Genomic DNA, 20191 nt, shown 5'->3' on the forward strand with positions numbered 1-20191 from the left:
AAAGTTCCTAAACTATACATAAACATAGACAAGCAAAGGCATATTAGTTTATGAATAAAGAAGGAAAACTTGTGAGGAGGAATTCTAGCTTTCACAAAGAACTTGAATGTCTGCCAAAGCTAAAAGTAACAGTAAAGACCACTGAAATGATACATATAGTTTATGTTTTCTAGGATGATTCTTAAGGCAATCCTGTATACCCACATTCATGCAAGATGGGATGGAAACAGCAAATGACTAGGGTAGTGACAAATTAAGCATTGGAGGAGAATATAATTTAGTGGCAATCTGTGTGTCTCTCAATAGAACTATGCTTTTTCAACAATAATGTTGTTAGTCATTTACCCAAATTGATTAAAATTAAAAATAAAAACTACTTGTTGCACTTTTATTATATTTGAGAAAGAAAGAATATATTTTCAGCAAATTACTAGTATGGCTTCATAAATGGTGAATTAATTCCTAACGTTTCATTACAAATCTAAGATATTTAATTCAAGATTTTCCCCTGGATCCTTGGTAAAAGCAATACTAAACTCTTTGCAAAGCAATTCAACTAAATTGCTCATTTGATATTTAAAAAGATCTCCAAATAGTTTGGCATGTACTGTATTTACAATGCCACACTAACACATCTACTACTTCCTCACCAGAGTTTTCACTATTGAAAATATTTAATTATAAATTGCAAACCCAAGAAAAATATATTTTTTATATATGTGATACCTGGGAACAACTTCCACAACAGGCTTCACAGTATACTATTCTTGGGAAGACATAAAACATTTTTTGATCGCCAAAGTTTTTAGATTTCACTTTGGTCATTGTAGATTGGAATTCTTAATATGTCCAATAAAAATTATTAAAACAAACAAACCAACAAACAAGAAAAATGCTCTAAGTAATAGAAGTGCATTGCATTGTCTCTTTTAAGTGAATCATATTTTCAGTATAACATTAGGTAGTCTAGTTCATTTAATTTAAATTAAGACATGATAGTCAACATTGTATATGCTATAGAATATTTTATGAGAACTAAAGGATGTAAAGAGTTGAATTATAAAACAAAGTACAATAGAACAAAGGAACACACAGGAAATAATTTAAAATTGCTTCATTCTTTTTATAGTGTGCAATACAGACATGTATAGAAGCACAAATTTAAATACACACATACATACACCTATATAAAACAGGGGTATTACAGAAAAACTTAGACTTTTATTCAGTGTGATGAGTTTTATAAAATTTGGGACAGACTTCACATTCGGAATCACTAAAACAAAAACAGTTAACAGTGGCAGCATTTAAAAAGTTTTAGTTGAGGTGAAATGTTAGAAGTAGCTTCAACAAGTGACTCTAACACATTAAATCAGAAACTCCTAGGTTGATTACTTAATATGTTATGGTTTGGATATGAGGGTCCCTCAAAAGCTCCTGGGTGAATGCAAGAATATTCAGACAAAGTGAGTAGATGACGAGAGATGAGATTTAATCAGTCCATCCTGGTTTAAATGGATAATGGGGTGGTAGCTGTCTGCAGGTGGGGCATGGACATAGGAGGTGGGTGACTGGGGGCTTGCTCTGGAAGGGTGCATCTTCCTTGTGGCTCCCTCCCCTCTTTCTCTTCTTTGAGCCATCAGGAAGTGAGCATTGCTCCTCTACCAGACCTTTCTGCCAGGATGCTCTGCCTTCCCTTGGACACAGAGTGATGGACTTGTTCGTCTCTGGACTAAATGTCTAAAATTTTGAACCAAAATAAACTTTTCCTTATCTGAGTTGTTCTTGTCCGGTATTTGGTTCATAGTGATGAAAATCTGACTAACACCATAAGGAAACCACAATGACATAAATGGGCGTATTTTCCTGAATTAGTGTATTTCTTATCTGTTAAAACAAATATTCAACTCACAGCATGATGTGGGAATTAAATCAATGTGCTTATGCATAATGTCTGAATATTTGACATACAGACAAGTATAGTGAATATTGCATTTAGAAAAAATTCCCTTGTTATAAGTTGATATAGACAAGAATTTTAATCCATTGACTTTAATACTCAGTGTTTGACCATGTCATGCAATACTTGTTGCTTTAAGATAAGATCATCTTGGCTGGACATGGTGGTGCATGCCTGTAATCCCAGCAGCTTGGGATGCTGAGGCAGGAAGATCACAAGTTCAAAGCCAGCCTCAGCTAAAGTGAGGCACTAAGCAACTCCGAGACCATGTCTCTAAATAAAACACAAAATAGGGCTAGGGATGTGGCTTGTGCCCAAGTGCCCCTGAGTTCAATCCCTGATAACTGGAGAAAAAAAAAAAGATAAGATCATCTTCCAATCTTTGACTCATATATTTGAGATCAGCATGACAATGAATCATAATTGCACAAGGCTCTTATTAGTGAGGCACAAAGAAACATAGTAACTTTTTTGTAGCACAAGTGATGTCTACAAAAGGCTCAGGGATAAGGGAACTACCTGAAAGAATCAGGAAGGCCATTGGGGCTTTTGTCCATTTTCCCAACAAAAGGAATGTTTTTTCTGTTTTTTTTCCCCAGCTCTTCAATTAAATCTAGAAGTCAGATGTTTCATGTTCAAAACCAACCTTAGTTTCTATCAAGACCCTAGAAACGAGGGAGAGGTTCATTTTAGAGTGGTGAGTTCCATGGAAATCCATGTTTGTCACCTTGAAAAACTTGTCTTGGCAAAGGATTGTTGTCTGTAAACTTTCTAGAAAGATTCTTCACAAACTTTCTTCTTCTAAGATGTCCTTTACATTCTTAATGAATATTGAAAAGTCCCCCGGTTTTTTGTTTATATGGATTATATCAAACAATACTTATCATATTACAAATAAATCAAAACCAAATTATATGAAATGCATTTATCAATTCACTAAAAATAACAATGAACTATTCTGTTACTTTAATAAGACTTTACAAAAATAGTTATATCTTTCCAAACAAAAATAATGAGGTGTGACATTCTAAAAATGTTTTTGTAAACTTTATTAATGGCTACTTAACAAAGATAAGTGTGTGTGAGAGAGAGAATCGCCAGTTGCCTGGGATCTGCATTGCAGTCCGGGGCTCTCGTTGACTGATCTTACTGTCCACTCCATTTTCTGTATCAGTTATCAGACCTGCATTGTGGTCTGAAGGCCTTTTCTACTCAGCCCTGCTCATTCTTCCTTATCTTGCTCCCAGATGTGACCCTTGCCTACCTGTTACATCTCTTGCACTTCTCAGTCCATCTCAATGTCCCTTTCCCACAAGATTCACCTGGCTACACACATTCTGCAACATGAAAGTAAACTGCTTTTGTTTTACACCTGCAGAAACAGAAGTTACTGAGATGTTTAAGGTATCTTTGGGTTATGGAACTAAGAGCTATCTGTATGGGCATTTGCATATCAGAGCTCTAGGTTTTATTCTCATTCAGGTCCAACTCAACTATAATCATCTGTGCTTGGATGGCATGCAATGAGGCAAGGGATACTTCTCCAAGAAGCCCTTATTTACATGAAGTATACACCTAATTCACAGTTAAGCAATGTTAGAATTTGTGCAGCCCCCTGAAGAAACACTGAAATTCCTTGTCTTTTTATTTCAATTCTAGGGACTTTTAACTGATGCAGGGTTATAGATAACTAATGCTGCATGTGAGTTCTGCTAGTGAAAGGAACTGCACTGAAGGTATTCTGGAAACAACACCCATGCTCTTTTTTATCCATAGTGAGCTCCAAGCACCAGAGACTTCCACGGGAAAGACATACTTCATACTTAACACGTATGAAGGAGAGATTCTTAAGAGAGCTGCTGTAATGCTCATCCCCTGGTATTCACACTACAGCCTCCTTCCCTCCACCTGACTGTGAGCAGACAATGACTTTCTTCTGCATGGGAGAATGAACAAAAGTGTCACATCTGCCTTGTAGTTCTCTCCTTCATTGGTTTGAGGGAATAAACCACATGCTCTGATCCAGAATATGGAGAAATCCATGATGTAAGAAAATAGGACCACACATCCAATGTCCCTCAAAAAGCTAAGTGAGCCTGGAAGTGGACCTTTCCCTATGGAGCCTTGGGATGTGACCAAAGCCCCAGCCTATTCCTTTATCAAGGCCCAGAAAGAACTGAAATCAGATACCTGTTTCAACCAGGCCCAGACTACCACAGAAAATGTGAAGTTAAGGAATGTTTTTTTTAGAACTCTGGTGATTTTTTACATAGAAATAAACAATTAATAGAATAGAGGCTGTGGTTGTGGCTCAGTGGTAGAGTGCTTCCCTAGCATGTGTGAGGCACGGGGTTTGGTCTTCAGCACTGCAGAAAAATTTTTAAAAAGAAATAAAAGAGTAACTCTCACCTTCCTTCCTCAAGACCCCATTTTGACAAATTTCATGATAAAGTTCATCTACTCAATACATTCAGGGACCTGTTTGAGAACTGTCAAGGGCATGGCAAAGCTTCTTGTCAGCATGTGTATGGACTCCAGAACCCAGAACAAGTTATCAGGTGCACATGCTGAGAAAAGTAGCAGGGAGGGTTCAGATGCAAAGACACAGAGTGGTGTCCGCGGAAGTGCTAGTTCACAGTGAAGGAGACTGTTCTCACATTTAGATGCACTCCATATAATCCTTTCCTATTATATGTTACTATCTAAAGTATGTTTTATCCTCAGCTCATCTGTTTGCCCACCAATTTGATCACTCATTCAGTCTCTGGTTAATTTTTGCTATTAAATTTTGTCAGTCCTCCAGTCTTCAGTTATAAGATACATGCATGTCACTCTGTGTGTGTCTGTGTGTATGTGCACACACACACACACACACACACACAGAAATGCATGCATAGCTTTATTTATGTTTGCCAGGATCCAAAAAAATACAGCTTTTCTCTTGGTTATGACACCTAACTAAAGAGGTTTTCTATATGTAGTATGGGCACCACTGTTGATTTTCAAATGTGGTGGCTGAAAGACTCCTCTGTTCTTCCAAATGACCTACTTTTGTAAGGGTGTGATGATGTGTTGTTGTCACCCTACTGCTGTGGCACATAGCATGGCTATCTTTGAGGCCTTACTGACTCCTGACAAGGAACTCTGCAGTTGTATTAGATCTATATCACTCTAGTCATTCAGACGATTTTCCTCTCTTACATCTGCATTTTTGTAGATTTCAGTTCTTATACATTTATTGAATTATTTTTATAGTTTCTATGGGTCATATTTTTCTATTCATTTTTAATGCTTGTAATTTTAAATCAAACGCAGATCATTAGCATTATTATCCTTACAGTTCTGTTTGCATGACAACTTGCAGAAAATATCCCTGTATACTTATGGTATTTTTCCTGCTTTTTAATCTGATTTTTCTCTTTTGACTGTTTAAAAATTTGGTTAAAATCTCCGACTTGACACATTATTTATGGATTTTTTTTTCAATACCATGTTAGGATTAATTCATTTATATTTATCTCAAATTATTATCTTAATCCTGTTATTAAGAGGCTATACTGTCTAATTCAGAGATGATGGTTAGGATGATTTCAATATTAAGTTCACAGAGTATATTATGACATCATATATTGAACATTGTTAGTCATAGTATGATAAAATGATACAGTTTGGAGTTTAGCAACAATAAACCAGAATCTTAGTAAATATAAAAAACATTGAGATGCTTCCATTAAGTGATGATACTGACAAACCAAATACAGCTATGTATAAGAGTAATTGTTCACCATGACCAAGTGTCATACATCCCAGTAAACAAAGCTGCTTTCCAAACTCAATTATGTAATTTGAAATATTAAAGAGGAAAATCATATTTAAAAACTAAAGAGGAAAAATCACATTACCTTATGAATAGATTCAGAAAAAGCATGTGCCCCACACAATACCTAGCTATGATGAAATCTCTCAGAAAACTAGGAATAGGGGAAGATTTCCTCAAGTTGATTAAGGACATTTTCAAAAAGCTTACAGATAACTTTATACTAAGTGTTAAGAAGTTTCAAACTTTTCTACTAAAATCAGGAATAAGACACAGATGGCCTCTTTTATAATAGGTATTCAACATCATATTGGATGCCCTCACTAATATGGTAAAACAAAACAAAACAAAACAAAACAAAAAACAAAAGGTACATATATTTGGAATTAAAAAATAAAATTGCCTTTGTTTACAGATAACATGACCATCTATGTACAAAGTCATAAGGACTGGAAAAATTATGTAACTAATAAGCGATTATTTTAGCAAGGTTGAAGAATACAATGTAAGCTACAAATTGATCACTTTCTTATACATCGATAAAGAACAAGTAGACAAAAATTTAAAAACAATGCATCACTATGAACATCCCCCACCAAAAAGGAAATCTAACAAAATATGTATAATATCTACATGAGGAAAAAAAATACAAAAATTTGATGAAAGGTATCAAAAGACAGCTAAACTAATGGAGAGACATTCCATATTCATGCAGATGTCAGACCTTCAAGCTTCATGTATGGATTCAAGGTCATCTAAATCAAAAGCATAGCAAGTTATTTTAATCAGTTTAGTGTAAAGTTTATATAGAGATGAGCATAATCTAAAATAGCTGATTCAATATGGAAGTGTATAAACTCAATCTGAGGACGGCTATTACCTGACTTCAAGACTAACTATGAAAGGTGCAGTAATCAGGACATCATGATTTCAGAAAACAATAAACAAATGGACCAAAGGAACAGATAAAGAGTCCACAAATAGATCCACATAAGTGTAATCAATTAAGCTTTGACTCAGAGTCCAGAATGGTATAGTGGAACACAATCGACTTTCTCAGCATTTGGGGCTGGACCCACTGGACCTCCAGCCCCACCCTACTGGCAACCACACAAATCTTTATGTTGTTCCTACATATTTGCCTTTTCCAGAATATCTGATGGCTGGCATTGTACAGACATAGAGAATGCATATTTACACCCCATGTAGTGTTTTTTTTGTTTGCTTGTTTTCGTTCTTTTTCAGAGTACATAGGATATTCAGGGCAGTAAAGTTTGTCTGTATAATATCACACTGCTGTGAATACAGGTTACTATACATTTGTCAACAAATAGTTCAATGAACCATAGAATGTACACTACCATGGGGAGACCCTCATATAGTGCTCTGGATTTTGGATTATACTTTGTCAATTTGTTCACTATGACAAATGTATCACTGTGGAAAGGAATGCAAATTGATGAGAGCTTCTGCGTGTGTGGGGCAGCAGATACAAAAATTCATTTTTCACTCAATCTTGCTGTGAGCCTAACACTTTTATAAAAATAAAAGTTTATCAATAAAAATCATAAATGTGAATTTTAAAAACAGAGCTCTTTTAATATGTACTTAGTAATATTTTAGAACTTGGTTTTGAGTATTCACCATTAAAATAGCACTTCATAATAAAATAATTTAATCGTTTTAATAGCTAAACACCGTTGGATTTAAGTCTGATACATAAAAAGAGAAATCATACTGAGAAAAATCTATTCAGAATTAAAAATTAGACATGAATTTAAAGTAATTTTGATTGATTTTATTAATTCAACAATAAAATTTCTCTGAAAATGTTTCCTAAAGAGGAAACCCTTTGAGATTTTGAACAATTGCAGAAAAATTAATTTGTTTTTTCAAGTCAATATTTTTAAGACAACTGGAATATATGCATAATGCATTCTGTTATTTCAGATAATCTTATCAAAATTCAGTCTTAACCATAAAAAATATAAAGAATTAATACCAAATATTTGTTTGTATTTTGTACTTTTTTGTGACTTCTGGATAATTACTTTACAGATATAATCCAGGTGATACACGTAAGTATATGCATATGCACACCTATATAAAATATCACATATCTAATGTGCATATGTGCTAGATATGAAAATATTGACAGAGAATTTATTTTCTCCTAAATTCATAGAAGTGCCATTTAAACATTAGGAATCTTAAAGCACTTCAAACGTTATATCTGTGTTTCATTATACCATTTGCCATCCTAAACTTGAGATTCAAACAATGCTTATTGTACCAGTGTTTTATACTCATAAATCCATTAGGTCATTTGCAAATTTTGTTGGAATTGTGGTTTTTTATTATTTATTTCTTTCATACATGACAATAGTGGAATGCATTACATTCATAATTATCCATTAACAACACAATTTTCATAACTCTGTATATAAAGTATGTTCACACCAAATTATGTTGGAAGGACTGTAGCATTCATTAGAGAAAAAAATACAGTGAGGTGTGGCTTAACAATAAGGATGCATTCTGAGAACAGTGTCAACAAGCAATTTTGTATTTGTTTGAACAACAAAGAGCATGCTTCCACAAACCTAGAGGGCAGAGGTGAATTCTGAATGAGGCCATTGGTGCAGTCAAGAGACAGAGTAAACAAAGGATGCATGAGGCATGTAAAATTTTCTTATCTATAAGTAGAAGGATTACACTCTAAACTATGGATAGAAAGGAGAGTAAATACATAAACCAGTAAGATAATGGTTTCTAGGTACTCTACCTGTGTGCTGAGTTTTTGTATGACTGGCAGGGCAATAGTTCTGTTCACACCAGAATCATCACCAACACATTGTACCGTGACATTGTCATAACTACCAAGTCTCTAGGTGACAGGAATTTTTCAACTCCATTGTGGTCCTTTGGAACTTCCATCATATATGCAGTCTGTCATTGACCAAAACATTGTTATGCAAGTCAGGACTGTACAGAGTATTTACAAATTGTTTAAATCCACTCATTAAGAAATCCTGTCCCAGGTTAATCTCTCAATAAAAGCCCTTACACATGGAAAGGCTGCAGGATGCTATTTAAGCTGTATTTTGCTAAATGCAGATTTTGTCAAAGTGTTCCAGGGAAAGACTTTCTCTTATCTGAATTCATGGTTTAAACCATCCGAAAATGTAAGCCTCACTATTGTACTCAGGTCTAAGAAGGAAATATCAAAACCTCTAGGAAATTATGAAGCCTAGCTTTATTAAAGATAACTTGTCAAGATCATTTTTCTCTTTTTCTCATTTCATTTTGTAACACCACATAGAAACTGATACACTTGGATAACCTTGTGTAACATCTTTCTGTAGAAACCTGAGACCTCCCCTGCTCCTTGCTACAGATTCTTTCTGTATTTCTACATAATTTTGTTCCAGGGGTAGCATTTTATAAATGCTCACTTCAGTTGGCTCCAAAGTGTTGCAGTTTTTTTTTTCTTTCTTAAGTCTTTATTACAACATGTAATAGACAACACCCAAGGGTTGTGTTAGTCTACCAATAATCCTATGCAAGAAATTAAAAGTTTACTTTTTCCATTAACTCAACAACTATTCTGTATTCTCTCTTTACAATGTAAATATGTAAACTTGAAATACAAAAAAAAAAAAAAAAATCAAAGCTCCAAAGTCATTTGCTGAAGGTATCTATGATGATGAATGTATCTTTAATTTTCCTTTTTCCTTGTATGTCCCACATTTAATATTTCACAAATTCTTGTCATTTTTACTCTTCAAATCATTTCCTTGAATCAATTTCATTGTTACTAAGTTAGTGTAATCTCTTATAATTTTCACTTCAAGATTTGCAAATCTCTCCTCTCTACCCCTTTTAGCTGGTTCACAATATTGTGACTACAGCTATATTTTTGAAATACAAATCCAATCTGTCATTATTCTAATTAAAATCCTTTGACATCTTCATGACAGACAGGAAAAATTCAAACCCAAAGTAAATCAACCAAGGCGTCTTGCTCTCTTGTCACAAAATAATATTTTATATTTAATTCCAAGGATTTTTTTAGATATCAATCTAATGAGGTTTAGGAGACTTCACTCTGAGTCTCCTCGGGGGCTTTACATGTTTTGTTTTTCCTTAGAAGGATGTCATGAATTTTTGCACCTATTTCTGTTGAGTTCTTACACTCTATTCTGTGAGCATTTGTTTACATGTTGGGTTATTTTTAAATATAATTCAGTCTTTCAATACCTGAATGGCCTGTATTCTTGAACAATATTTTAGACATGCTATTGTCCTATACAAACTCTTAGATATTTATATCACTCATAATCTTTCCTGAAATTTCAATCCATATTTGCAAATGCCCCATATAACAAAAACATCTCCAAAATGCACACAGATGAGCTTATGCAGGACAATTGTAAGCTCTATTCCTCAGAGGTAAAGTGTTCAATAATGAGTAAGGTAGTTATGGGTATTTTTAAAGAAGCTCTTAGTCTCATCAATATCAACAACAAACATATCTGGAATTTTTCTATCTATAGGATACTGTGATTTAGTTGAAGTAATCTAAATATTTAAATTTATTGTAGTTTAAATTGGCAAGACATCTGGGACATTTAATTCCACTTGCATATTCATCTACCAAATTCAGATATGAAAAGTGAATTTCACCACTATATGTATAATTCAATGTCTGCAGTGTCTCATTCATGAATGTCCAAAAAGACAAATTGTTCTCATCTATCAGACCTTATTTTGGCAAGAAACTGGCAGTAAAACCAAAAAAAGCTGCCAAAGTTTGGACTTCACAGAACTTTATGCCTCCTTCAGACTCTATTGTAATCTGTCACCATGTGTCATTTTGAATGTGTTTCTTTTAGGACTGGCATGGAGTCATATTGGCAGGGAAAGATAATATTTATTATTGTTATACTTTATTCAAATGAGTGAGAAATCCAAATGAGGCATCAGAGTTGAGAACACATATTCAAAGCTGAAACTTATTAGGTAAGATCTTTGGGGCCAGAACTCAATTAGCATGCATGTCTATCTGCCATAGTTACGTGCCAGGGGCTTATGGGTACTCTTAGTCAATAATTCACCAACCATCCAACTAATACTCTTGCATGTTGAATATTTCACATTTCAAAAACAGCAAATTCCATCTATTTTATCTTATTTAATATTCAAAACATTCTAGAGGGGACACAATGTACTTGTTAAATCCCCACTTTTTATACTACTAATTTGAGACATTTATTTAATTGACCATCCCAGTAAATCAAGTAATTTGCATCAAATATAGATCACAGTGGAGCATTTTCCCCTTTCATTGTAGCTGATATGCCATCACTTTTAGTTTTTCTGAACTAAATATATGATCAATAACAAAACGGAACAGCAAATAAGCAGAGGGCTTTTTGTTATGTCAGAACAAGTACTAATGAATTTCCACCCTTGGACCTCAGAATTAAAAGAGTCCCTAATTGTGGGTGTGACTTCCAAGCATCATGCACACTTAGGAAGACCACTTACTTAATCCATGGAACATTCAGTCTCAGACTGAGCAGACTTTGTAATGGGGATGTGCAGGATGAAGTGACAGCAGAACCAGCAGCAAGTGTACCTAATGCCTTGGTGACACAAGGGCAAATCAGGCTTTGCTGCTGAGTAAATGCTTCTGAATGCGTGATCGTTCCAGACACTCAGCTCATCTTTTATGTCCAATTATTTGGAATATGTAAAACATTTCTAATTTGCATGAAAAATGTGTGCAAAAATAAAACCTCCCTTCCCTCCTTTGCTCCCTCTGTCCCTCACTTTCTTTCTTCTTTCCTTCCTTTCTTCCTTTGTTCCTTCCTGGACTCAGATATTTATTTTAACTTTAGGTTTTAACTCAATAGTGTTTATTTTCTTGCTCATATTCCTCACTTTTAGGCACTGGAGACACTTTCTGTTACCTCTGTAGTATCCTTGGTGTATGCCATCAATGGGGGATAAACTATTGAGGGAAAAGTAGAGGACTTGGACTCTTAATTTATCAAAAGATGCTTCGGGATCATCTTCTTCACAGCTCAGGATTCTGTCACTTCTCCATGGAGCTTTACTCTTTCTTGTTGCAGAATAGTGTTTTAAACCAATCTCACCAAGTTGTCCTTATTACTTCTTAGTGTAATTGCTGGTGTGCTCTCTGTGCTGATAGAGCATGAATGAATGCCTACCTGTTTGTGTTTGTGTACTGTTTCATGTACATACACATGCGTACCATGTTTCTTTCTTTAATCACCTGTATTGAGCAAAATGTGGGTCTGTATGTGTCCCAATTCTACTCCATTGTCACATACTGTCTTATTTTCTCTTTACCTGTCTGTGCATCATCACTCCACAGTAAGGAACCTGGTTGCAACCATACACCTTCCATTTTCTTAATAGATTAGTTATATAACAGGTGGTGTTGGCAGTATCAAAATCATTTCCCTGGACTTCTTGAGCAACAACTTTATCAACTGCCATAGAACCCTTCTGTGCTGGGCCTTTCCACTCTTACCCTCTCCACTCATTGCTCAAGTTGCTTAGGTTAGCATTTTCCTGACTCCTCCATTCTACCCACCTCCCTTACTGGGGATGTTTTGTATATTTGGAATAGAATCTCTTGTTACTGTTTATGTTCACTGCTGGGAAGATTCATCCATCTAGATGGTATTGTTTCTATTTTTTAAAATTTTCAGTTATAATAAGAGTCTACTGTTTCAATATGTAATTCAAAATTAAGAATGATACACATGTTTCATATGTTAATTTTCCATCCGTATTTTTTTGGGGGGGGACCAAGATGTGACTGTTCTGTTCTTTCATTGTTTTTTTTTAATTTTGTTGTTTCCTTATTGTCTAATTTACACAATTTTCCAAGTCCTCTGTCAGATTTGTGCTTTTCGAACCTTTTCTGCCAGTCTGTCACTTGTCTTTTCATTCTCTTAAAAGTGATTTTCACAGAGCAGGAAAATTTTCATAATGCATAAATTATTGATTTTTGTTTCATGTATTATGCTTCTGGTATCCTAAAAATTCAGCATCAAACCCAAGGTCACCTTGATTTTCTCCTGTGTTATACAAATTTTAGAGTTCTGCTTGATAAAGTTGGGTTTATGATACATTTTGAGTTAAGTGTTTTAGTGTTATTCTTGTGGAAACTCTAAGACTTTGTCTAGACCCACTTTTCTTGCTTATGCATATCAAATATCAAATTGATGGAGCCACCTTTATTGGAAAGAATATCCTTTATCCATTCACTTGCCTTTACTTTTTGTAAGAGATCAGTCGATTATGTTTGTAAGGGTCTACTTCTGAGTGTGCTTCTACTCCATTGATCTATTGTTTTGCCAATATCACTCGGTTTTGAACACAGTAGCTATAGAGTTAAGTCTTGAAATGGGCTAGAGTGCCTACTTACATTGTTCTTCAGTAATGGGTGGTGATTCTTGGTATTTTGCTTTTATATATAAGCTTAGGATCATTTGGTAAATATCCACAAAATAGTTTATTAAAATTTTGGTTGATATGACTAAATTATATCTATTAATCTAATTCCAAAAATTCTCTACTAAAAATATTTGAAATAAGCAATATATGACATGAATGTCTCTCCATTTACCCTTCTTTAATTTCAGAACTGTATACCTTTCCTCAACTAAATGCTTAGCATTTTTGTAGGTTTGTATATTAATATTTAATCTTTAGGGGTATTTTAACTGGTATTGCTTTTTTCATAAATTTCAAATTACAATTTTTCATTGCTTTTATAAGAAAAATCAATTAACATTTTTCCTGTGACTTTACTATATTCACTTACACAATCTAAATGTGTTTTAATAGATTATTTGGGATATGTAAGACAATCATGCCAACTATATATTGCAGGTTCATTGATTATTTTTTTTCCCTCTTCATTGATCGGTGTATTTGTTTTTCTTCCTTTTCTCCCTGCACTCATTAGCTATTCCAGGCTGTTGCTAAACAAGAGTGATAACAAAGGACACCCTTGCCTTGTTCCCAGTCTAGATGTTCTGCCCTAAGCACTGAGGTAGTATGAGATAGGTTCTCATAGTTATCCTTTATCAAGTTCAAGAAATTCCTCTCCACTCCTAATTTGCTGATAGTTTATAAATAAATGACCTTTGTATTTTGTCAAACGTTATTTTATGCATCTATTCATATGATCATATAATTTTTGCTTTATGCTTTTACATTAATTGATTTTTGAATCCTGAACCAAACTTGCTTTACCTGAAATAAATCCCGGTTGCACATGGCAAATTATTTTTATACATTGTTTCACTTAATGCCCTTATAATTTGTTGATGATAGTTGCATTTGTGTTTTGAGAGACACAGGTTTGTAGATTTCTTGTTAAGTGTGTGGTTTTTTTTGTTTTTGTTTTTTTGCTGTTGGGGTAATACAGGACTTTTAGAATGAGTTGAGAATCATTTCCTCTGCTTTTTTTTTTTTTGAAACATATTGTGGATAGTTGTAATTTTTTCCTAATCATTTATTAATTCACAATTAAAGCCAAATCAAGTTATTATTGATTCAATATATTTAATAGATATAGGCATATTCAAACTTTCTATTTCTTCTTGTGTAAGTTTTATTTAGTGGTCTGTATTTTCTAAGAATTTTTTACATTCTAAGAAAATTAATAAATTTGTGAGCACACAAATGTTCTCAGTTTATTATTTCTTTTAATGTTATTATTATTATTATTATTATTATTATTATTATTATTATTAATGACACCTTCTTTATTTCTGACATTGGCAATTTTTGCATTCTTGTTTTATTTGTTGGTAGCCTGGCTGAAGGCATATCAATTTCACCAATGTTTTCTAAGAACTAGAATTTGCTTTAATTTCTACTATTGGTTTTCTGTTGTAAATTGTATTGATTTATTATCATTTTTGTTGTTGTTATAGCTTCTCTTCTGTTTTCTTTGGGACAAAATTCTTCTTCTTCCTTTATTTTGTTATTGTGAAATCCTAGACTATTGATTTTGGATAAATGTTTTCCCTAATGTGTACACTTAATGCTATAAATTTCTCTATCAACATTGGTGGTGCTGCATCTCACAAATTATTAGGCAATATTTTCATTTTTATTTTTTTCAAAATTATTTCATACTGCCTTTGAGTCTGACTTTTTCGCATGTGTTATTTATAAGTGAATTGTTTGATTTCAAAATTTTAGGCATTTTCTATGTTTCTGTTATTTATTTCCAGTTTAATTTCTTTGCAATTGGATAATATACCTCAAAAGAATTCTAATTTTAAAAAGTAATAACAGTAATAATGTTTAAATTTGTTAAGGTATGCTCCATGTCTTAAAATGTGGTATGAGCATGAGAAAAAATATACCTATGGTTATTAGATGGACAATCTTACAAATGTCAAATAGATCAAGTTGATGGAAAGTGTTTCAGGCCAACTACAAACTTAACTAGTTTTTCTATTTGCTATATGTATTAGTTAACGAAAGTGGTAGAAGTGTTGACTATAATAACTATATTTATATTTTTCTTTTTATTGCATAATGATCCAATTCATTATCATTGCTGTTACTAAAGAATCTTTTCTTTTCCTTTGGTTTTTCTGGTTTTCTTTTAAACACACTACACACACATATACTCTCTCTCACACACACACACGCACACACACACATATTTGATGTTTCTGTAAGCTTTTCTGGTGGTGTGGTTTGGTGGCATGAATTTGGGGAAGTTAATAACCCCTCTTACTTTACATATATGTCAACTCCTTTGTCTCTTCCTCAGCATCATACACAGCTCTTCATATGCTACAGCTTTTGGAACTGCCCCACAGCTACTGAATATTTTTTTTTCCATTGAGTGTATGTGTGTGTGTATGGTTGTATTTACGTTTCTTTTTAAATTTCAGGTTGAGAAGTTTCTATTGACATGTTCTCAAGCTGTCTGGTTCTGTCCTGGGCTAAATTCAATCATCTGATAATCCTATTAAAGAAATTCATTTCAGTTACGGGATTTTGGATATCTGGCTTTTTCTTTTGATTCCTCCTTAGAATTTTAATCTTCCTATTTAGATCCGGTCTTTCCAGTTATGTCCTTTTTAGAACCCTTAAGATATTAATCTTAGCTTTTTAAAAAAATATCCTTCTGGATAAGTCTAATATCTGTATGTCAAATGAGTCATGCTCTGAATTTTATTCACACTTGTGTGTTTACACTGTGGGGGTTTTGTTCTGTTCATTAGTCTTTGTGGATGGCCATTCTGTTACTCAGATAATAGGGCTTTACTGTATCTGGTGTGGAGCTGGTCCTTGTTCTGTCTTCACTGAAGTGCAGATACCCGAGGCTTCACCTTTCTTGAGAAGGTTCCTTTTTTTTTTTTTTAATTTCATCTCCACTCTTGACTCAAGGACTTTTCTGTCTCCTTTTAAGACAGATTGTGTCCTGCAGATCTCTCAGCTGTAATGCTCTGCAGTTATACTGGGGTCCTGTTGGTGCAGAGCAAGGTGTGGGAGGAAACCATCTCACCTTATGGGTAATGTGAGAACTCCAGCAGGTCTATGTTCCTGAGCTGTGAGTTTCACACATGTGTCCCCTTCCACCTATGCTTTTTCTTTAATTTGTGTTGAAAGGTGGAGGGGGTCAAGTGGGAGGAATGCACATACTCTAGGACAGATAAAGTTCTGGAATGTTCTTTTCCCTGTACAGAACACATTCCCCTTTGTGGAGAACTCAGGGGCCATACTTCATTGGGATTGCTCTTCCCAGCCTCTACCAGAGACAGGAGTGGCTCTCTCTTTGCTCCATTCAGTGAAACTTGGTGTGGCTGCAGTCAGTAAAACCCATGAAAATGTGAGGGCCCTCTGAGTCTACAGGCCCAGGGCTTTCTATTTCAGGCTGGTCCTCACTCAGCCTCCAGCAATTTATGTAAGTCATCATTTGAGTGCTCTAACCCATTCATGGCTCCCAGGGCATCTTCTTAAGTCCATAGATCTTACTGTGCCCATCTGGACTTTCCTATCTCAATTTCCACAGGGGTGGCTGGCCATGACCTTACATCTCTGATATGTCCACAAAAGCAGGATTGTTCAGCCTCTTCAAGCTTTCATGTTGTCAGGATACCTTCTAAGAACTTCAGGTATGGAAGGAAAAATGCAAATCAGGACATCTTTTTTGTATTTTGCATTCGAAGCTGCTTTCTCAAGGAAGCTATATTAATTTACTTTGTATTTATGATACCATCGGTTATTGGTGATACGTGTTCTGTTCCCTCACATGTTGAAGTATAACTTTAGAGAAGCACACTGAGGCAAGCATATAATGCAGGGTTTATTTTAAAAGGAGTAACATAGACTTCTCTCTGGAGGGAGATGGGGGCCGTAGCTGGTGTCTTGGTATCCCAAGGAGCGAGGGTGTTCTGCCCTTTGTATGTCCCAGGGTTCTTTGGTTCTCCTGTTCTTTCTCTTGTCTCTGTCCTTCCTTCATACATGATGAGGCCCTGGGGATGCTGGGTGGGATGGCCAAAAGGTGAAGAGCAGATGGTCTGGAGGGGCCAAGGTGGTGTGATCTGGGCAGGAAGGGGGCATAATTAACAACTCCCTGTAAGGAGGGACAATCCCTGGGACAGCTTACCTTAGCAACAGGTTGGAGCTGGGGCAGGTTATCATGATTAGGGTGCAGGAAGGGCTGTGAAGGCATTAGGATTTCAATCTCTCTCCAAGGTTCCAGACCCAAATTGGCCTCCTTGATCCAATCTCACTGATTTGCCTCCTATAATGATTGCCTGTATAATTCTGGTTTCACTTATGGGGTCTTTTGTAAGGGAAGCAAAGAAATACAAGGACTAATTTTTAATAATTAAGGAGGGATGACCTGTTCTCTGGGGATGCTTTTTGGGGTCAACAGGAATCAGTGTGTCACACAACATGGTAGGCTGAGCTGGTGAGTCCTGTTAGTGCATGGACCACATGGGGAATCCACACAGGAACAATCGTATGCCATGGAATTTCCTCTTGCCTCTGCCCTGACCATGGTAAGTTTAGGAAAAGGGATCTTGGGAAATGTGTGGAACCAGCAAGCTCCTTACTGTCAATACTGTTACTACTGGGGGACAAGTAAGCAGATAGCACCAGCCTTCCTTGAAGAGATTGAATGCCAGAGTAAAACAAGAGTGATTAGATTCTGGACTTCCCTTTTCTCCAGCATTTGGATCCATTACACTTTGAATTAATAAACATTTGGGATTCATGGATAAATGGAAAGCCCCTTGAAAGCTCCACAATGGACTATCTTCTAGTTGTTGGAGCTGTAGTAGGGGCAAAATTGACAATTAAAAACTTGAAACATGTGAGTATTATGTATCAAAAGTTTTGGAGATATGTAAAACTGGTAAGAAACTGATGTCCTTAATGTATATGTGGAATGAAAAGTATGTAATGCTTAATTGTATTTAGTATCATTTAAAATTACCATAAATATGAACACAAAGATCTGAAATAAATTTTAAATTTAATATCTTTAAATATATTTTTATTCTAAGCATTTTATACTTGTGCTTTTTAAAAACTTATTTACATTTATTACTAATTTGAGTCCGGTTATGATTGAATAATATGGAGGGATCTTTGGATCATTGAATTCTTTATTTCTTCATAAATTCACAGCTCATTTTAATTAGCAAATTAAAAAAATAAGTTAAAATCATATATGAATTTTTTAAGGTATGAAATACAGTAATAATTCTTACTATTGATTTAGTTATCTGTGTTACCAGTTCTCAAGAAGCCAGAGGACAGCATCCCAGATGAACATCATGTATTCCCAGATGTGTTTCAAGGAAAGATTTGTGACTGAGCCTGAGTCCTCTCTTATATAAGAATGCTAATAACTATAAGTATTCAGCTAGCATTTACAAAACAGGTCTGAAGTGAAAGTATCCCTAATATTTATTATATGGTTTAACTGAAAAAAATACATTAACATTGTGCTTTTTTCTTTTATCAAATTGTACTTCAAAGATAATAATAGTCCTAATAATAATAATAATAATAATTACATCTAGCTTTAACTAAACCTTTCATCTGTCAGGCAATTGCCAAGCTCCCTATCTATATCAGCTTACATAATTCTTGAAAACTTCCCAGGATAGAAATAGTGCAATGGTTAATTTGAATCGTCAACTTGATTGGATTAAGAGATGACTAAGATTCAGAGGATTCTGGGTGGGTGTGTCGAGGAATGATTGGCTGGTGGGATAGTGAACTGAATCGGAGACCTTCCTAAGTATGGGCAACACTGTCCAATGGGTTGGAGGCTTGGACAGAATAAAAGTTGGAAGAACAAGGAAGCAGAAGCAGATGCAAGCTTGATTCTTCTCAAACAGGTTCTTGATTGCTGCTGTGATGATCTGAGGATATCAGACTCTTACTTCTTCACTGTTTCAAAGTGAACTCTGCCAGTGATTCTCCAGGGAGTTTCCAGAAGCCTTTGGTCTCAGACTGGGGTTGCATCATTAATCCTCTTGTTCTGAGGCTTCAGCATCTTGAATTATGAAGATACTGTGTCCTCCAGCTCTCCAGCCTGCAGAAGGCCACTGTGGACTATATAGCTTCTGGTTCTATAATCCAATCTAATAAATCCCCTTTTTACAATGATACCTCCTGTTACTTCTCTTCCTCTAGAGAACCCTGACTAATACAAATAGTTTACTTTTCATTTCACAAATATAAATCTAAGGTTTGAAGATGTGCATGGACTCTCAGATTGTCTCTAAGTTGTTAGTGGACAGAACTGGGATTCTATCGCAGAGAAGAGAGTCAGGGTTCACTTCATAAACCCTCCTTGTTAATGCAAAAATTGATTCTAATAGAACTTCTCCACTTTCATTTTTCTTGAATTATTTTAGATAATTATGATTTTTTGTCATTTGAAATTTAACATAATATGTAAAATATATGATCTGTTGTAGACTTATAATTTTGAATGAATTATACTTGTGTGATGTTTTTATGTATCAGTTGAAATAAAGTTAAATTAAAAATGTGGGTTAGGTTATTTAGGTCTAGCATGTTTCTGAGCCTTTTTTCACTAAATATGCAAAATATTTTGTAGGCTGATACCTATTCAATTTAGTCATTACCCAATTGATATTAATGCATTCATCTATCAAAGTAACTAACACACTAATTGAGATAAATTAGACCATAAGCTAAACTATTTATGAAAGACAGCAGCTAATAATTTATAATTCAGTTTAAAATAAATAATGGCTCCTTCCTTTTAGGAAGAAAATTTTTTTCTACTATCATTACATTCAGCCTTGTGAAATTAATATAAAAAATAAAGATTACCCACCTTCTCTTAG

Source organism: Marmota monax, unplaced genomic scaffold (assembly GCF_021218885.2).
Source record: "Marmota monax isolate L192 unplaced genomic scaffold, Marmota_monax_Labrador192_F-V1.1 WCK01_AAM20220418_F8-fsc00201, whole genome shotgun sequence".
Taxonomy (NCBI): domain Eukaryota; kingdom Metazoa; phylum Chordata; class Mammalia; order Rodentia; family Sciuridae; genus Marmota; species Marmota monax.